General features: G+C 48.7%; 1 long non-coding RNA gene across 2 annotated transcripts; it reads left to right on the forward strand.

Moving 5' to 3' along the window:
* The first annotated feature begins 796 nt into the window (after positions 1 to 796).
* LOC144901151 (uncharacterized) lies at positions 797 to 4405 on the forward strand. Of its 2 annotated transcripts, XR_013629322.1 has the most exons (4): positions 797 to 1748; positions 2197 to 2248; positions 2330 to 3246; positions 3316 to 4405. It is a non-coding gene; the product is annotated as an uncharacterized LOC144901151 (long non-coding RNA). The 2 variants fall into 2 exon arrangements; XR_013629321.1 differs by having other exon boundaries at positions 798 to 2248.
* Positions 4406 to 5137: the final 732 nt, after the last annotated feature.

Genomic DNA, 5137 nt, shown 5'->3' on the forward strand with positions numbered 1-5137 from the left:
CAGGCTAACACACATAATATTGTTTGAAGCAATGTCGGTTCATATTCAGGTTCATATTCCTGGATTCTATTTTTCAATTTCTCTAGGGTTCTCAACGGAAAGCGAATTCTGACTCCCAATGCCGAAGGGCCTCTGTGGCCTGGGTTGGTGGGGGAGTGGGGGGGAACCGATTCCCCTCGCGCCATCAGATCCAAGAGCAGGGACAGCTGGTCACCGTAATCGTCGGATTCCTCTCCCGGTGGCTGACCTTGGTCGAGGTTTTTCTCTTTCCTCGTGCGGTAGCGCTGGAGTCTCAGGGGTTTTGTCCTTCGGCGGTAAGGATGTTTTGCAGGTCTTGGGATAAGGTTTTACAGGTTTTACAGGTTTTACAGGTTTTACAGGTTTTACAGGTTTTACAGGTTTTACAGGTTTTACAGGTTTTACAGGTTTTACAGGTTTTACAGGTTTTACAGGTTTTACAGGTTTTACAGGTTTTACAGGTTTTACAGGTTTTACAGGTTTTACAGGTTTTACAGGTTTTACAGGTTTTACAGGTTTTACAGGTTTTACAGGTTTTACAGGTTTCACAGGTTTCACAGGTTTCACAGGTTTCACTTTCTTAGGGTTCTCAACGGAAAGCGAATTCTGACTCCCAACGCCGAAGGGCCTCTGTGGCCCGGGTTGGTGGGGGAGTGGGGGGAACCAATTCCCCTCGCGCCATCAGATCCAAGAGCAGGGACAGCTGGTCACCGTAATGGTCGGATTCCTCTCCCGGTGGCTGACCTTGGTCGAGGTTTTTCTCTTTACTCGTGCGGTAGCGCTGGAGTCTCAGGGGTTTTGTCCTTCGGCGGTAAGCATGTTTTGCAGGTCTTGGGATGAGGTTTTACAGGTTTTACAGGTTCATATTCCTGGATTCTATTTTTCAATTTCTTAGGGTTCTCAACAGAAAGCGAATTCTGACTCCCAACGCCGAAGGGCCTCTGTGGCCCGGGTTGGTGGGGGAGTGGGGGGAACCGATTCCCCTCGCGCCATCAGATCCAAGAGCAGGGACAGCTGGTCACCGTAATCGCCGGATTCCTCTCCCGGTGGCTGACCTTGGTCAAGGTTTTTCTCTTTCCTCGTGCGTTTGCGCTGGGTGCTGACCCAGGGGGTAGCGCTGGAGTCTCAGGGGTTTTGTCCTTTGGCGGTAAGGATGTTTTGCAGGTCTTGGGATGGAATGAGGGCACCCAAGTTTGTTTGGCTTGGGGGTCTCAACGGAAAGCTTGCAGCTGAATTTGTGTAGGCAGAAGTCGGTTCTATGTTTATACGACCTTTCGTTGGGGAGTTACTGGCGAAAAACGTCGCCCATTGAGATTGCATTGTTGGAAGCAGCAGTCCATTAAAGTGACCACGAGATGGTGGTATTTACCGAGTAGAATAGCATTACTTTAAAGTGACCCCTAGTTGGCAGTACATAGCAAGTAGAAATAGCAGCCTCCCCCCTCCCTCACCCCCTGCCTTCCTCATTTGGGCCCAGCCTTCCACACCCCAGTCCCCGAGCCCCCCAGCCTTCTACATTTAGGCCCAGCCTCCCCCGTCCCACACCCCAGCCCCCCACTCCCTCGCCCCAGCCCCCCCAGCCTTCTTACACTTGTGCCCAACCTGTGGAGGGCAGTAATACGCCTTGGAGCGTTGAAACAAAAGAGGAAGAAGACAGACTGGCAGAGAATGGTGGTATCAACGGACCAGCTAACCGAAGGAAACATGAGTAGTCTGCGCTGCGCCGTTGGGTAAGTAGTCAACATAGATCTCGTTTGAATGTTTGGGTTAGGGTTTTAGGGCTATGGTTGGAGGAGGGTTTTAGGGCCGAGTTAGGGCTGGCTAGGGCGAGTTGGGGCCAGGGCTGGCTAGGGCGAGTTGGGGCCAGGGCTCTTTAGGGCTGGCTAGGGCGAGTTAGGGCGAGTTGGGGCCAGGGCTGGCTAGGGCGAGTTGGGGCCAGGGCTCTTTAGGGCTGGCTAGGGCGAGTTAGGGCGAGTTGGGGCCAGGGCTGGCTAGGGCGAGTTGGGGCCAGGGCTGGCTAGGGCGAGTTGGGGCCAGGGCTGGCTAGGGCGAGTTGGGGCCAGGGCTGGCTAGGGCGAGTTGGGGCCAGGGCTGGCTAGGGCGAGTTGGGGCCAGGGCTCTTTAGGGCTGGCTAGGGCTCGTTAGGGCCAGATATAAATTTGACCATCCATTTAACAGAATACTGAAGGATGTTGACGCTCAAGAATTTGGTCCCAACAGCTTAGACAAGGTAAGATTACAGTACAGCTGTTGAATGACACCAACATGGTTTAGTTATTCATTCATTTTCTATGTCTCTTATCCTCACTAGGGTGGGGGTATGCTGGAGCCTGATTTGGGGCGAGAGGCGGGGTACACCCTGGACCGGTGGCCAGCCAATCCCAGGGCACATACAGTACATCCGGAAAGTATTCACAGCGCTTCACTTTTTCCACATTTTGTCATGTTACAGCCTCATTCCCAATTGTATTAATTTAATCTCTTACCTCAAAATACTCCATTATGACAATGTGAAAAAGTATTTTTTTTACTTTTTTGAATTTATTAAAAATAGAAAACAAAAAATCACATTTACATAAGTAGTCACAGCCTTTGCCATGAAGCTCAAAATTGAGCTCAGGTGCATCTTTTTTCCACTGATCATCCTTGAGATCTTTCTACAGCGTAATTGGAGTCCACCTGCAGTAAATTCAGTTGATTGGACATGATTTGGAAAATATAATAACTGTCTATATAAGGTCCCACAATATTTTCATCCAGGATATCTCTATATATTGCTGCATTCATTTTTCCTTCTATCCTGACTAGTCGAATAATGGGGGCCACTGTGCTCATTGGGACCTTCAAAGCAGCAGAAATGTTTCTGTATCCTTCCCCAGATTTGTGCCTCAAGACAATCCTGTCTCGCAGGTCTACAGACAGTTCTTTTGACTTCATGCTTGGCGTTTGTGCTCTGACATGCACAGTCAACTGTGGGACCTTATATAGACAGTTATTGTATTTCCAAATCATGTCCAATCAACTGAATTTACTGCAGGTGGACTCCAATTGAGCTGTAGAAAGATCTGTGAATACTTATGTAAATGTGATTTTTTTGGTTTTCTATTTTTAATATATTCAAAACATGAATGTAACATGACAAAATGTAGAAAAAGTGAAGCGCTGTGAATACTTTCCGGATGCACTGTACCTTCATGGAGACAAACGTGTGTTGACGTCTCATGTAAGGTTAGTTGTTGTGACCTTTGACCCGTACTGTGCACTTTGCTTCCTCTGTCTTTCTTGTGGTTGGTTCAGGACTGAGCGATGACATCCTAGAGACTCATTTGGATCTCGACGTGGACCCCATGCTGTACGACTCTGCTGCAAACTCAGACGAGGATGTCGTGTACTCCAGCAGCCCTTTCACTGACTCTCAACTGTTGGACGTATCTTTGCTGCCGCCCGCTCTCTGACATCCCTGCTTTGGACATGGAGGATTGTCCTTGTCTTCAATTGCTGCTTGGAACCCCAGCCAAGCCCGCCTCACCCATGTGTGTGATGAAATGGCATTGTGTATATTATGCAATAAAAAATAAGTCAACTAAAGAGACCCACTCCAAAGGGCTGGCCTCTATGTGGTTTATATACGGTATGAATATATGGGTTGGTCAAGTAGTTCAAGGTGGAGGACAGCTGGGCTATGGTGGGTCCCGTGCCTGTATCTAGTGCGGTTAAAATAGAAGGGTGACCGAGCCAGAACCATGCCGAGGGCAAAGGAGTAGCCCCAAGGAAACCCCTCACCCCCTCCACACCCAATTGTAGACCAGCCCCCAAGGTTCCTAACGCAGCAGGGAGGATACTTAATAGGTATCATAGCTACATGACAACCTTCCCTCAATCGTTGGAACAAAGTGACAATTTGAAATCACTGCAGTACTGCCATAACGCCACTAGGTGACAGCATTGCTCCGCTAACACCCTCATAACTCCGAGTTAACTCCCAAGACCCAAAGTTTCCACCGTTTTGGGAAATGTGGTGCGTAAATCCGTGTAAAAATTGGCCATGAAGCTCAAGCATGCGACGAAACGATGAACATGCACACTGTAAGAAGGCGAATAGATGTTACACGCATTATTTTCATGATTTCTGCTTTTCCATCAACTATTTGTTTTTAGTAGAGATGGTGAAATGAGCCCGAAGCCTCGAAGTGTGTCAAGTCTTCCTGAGTCACACTGCTTCCAAATGGTGACCATTTCATCACGTGACCGCTGACGTCATGAGCATCTTATGTCACAGCGCGCATTGAAACGGACTGGTTATTTTGGCGCTAACTTGTGCATATAATGACCACCAAGCAATTGAACTGTTAATGACATGAACTAATTAAAGCATTTTTGTTTGTAATGGCGATCTGTCTTTCACTCGTTGTAGCGAGATTGCTTTGCCTTCCTTCTTCCACCAGATGTCGCTAATATTGCCTTTGACGGAGACAACGCTCCCAATGTGTTCCGGGACAATGTGAAGGACAACGAAGCTCAAGTTTTCATCTTCCGAGTACACTCGGACGTTAGGAACACACCATTTCCAGCACATGCATATTTCAACTGCTAAACACATTGCTAGACAGTAGAGTGGGATGAATGCCAATAGTGAACTTTTACTGCAACTATGAAGGATGGCCATCTTGAATTGGATGTATAAGTGTTGGATTATTTACCGGTAAATTTTGTAAAGTGGACTGACATGTTGCTACATGTTTCTGGCCTGAAAGGGCCAGCCTTAGAGGGCCAGCCTTAAAGGGCCAGCCTTAAAGGGCCAGCCTTAAAGGCCCAGCTTAAAGGGCCAGCCTTAGAGGGTCAGCTTTAAAGGGCCAGCTTAAAGGGCCAGCCTTATAGGGCCAGCTTAAAGGGCCAGCCTTAGAGGGCCAGCCTTAAAGGGCAAGCCTTAAAGGGCCAGCCTTAGAGGGCCAGCCTTAGAGGGCCAGCTTAAAGGGCCAGCCTTAGAGGGCCAGCTTAAAGGGCCAGCCTTAAGGGGCCAGCTTAAAGGGCCAGCCTTAAAGGGCCAGCCTTAAAGGGCCAGCTTAAAGGGCCAGCCTTAAAGGGCCAGCTTAAAGGGCCAGCCTTAAAGGGCCAGCCT

Source organism: Doryrhamphus excisus, linkage group LG10 (genome assembly GCF_037039965.1).
Source record: "Doryrhamphus excisus strain RoL-2023G ecotype Guam linkage group LG10, RoL_Dexc_Guam_v1.1, whole genome shotgun sequence".
In the NCBI taxonomy this organism is placed as follows: Eukaryota; Metazoa; Chordata; class Actinopteri; order Syngnathiformes; family Syngnathidae; genus Doryrhamphus; species Doryrhamphus excisus.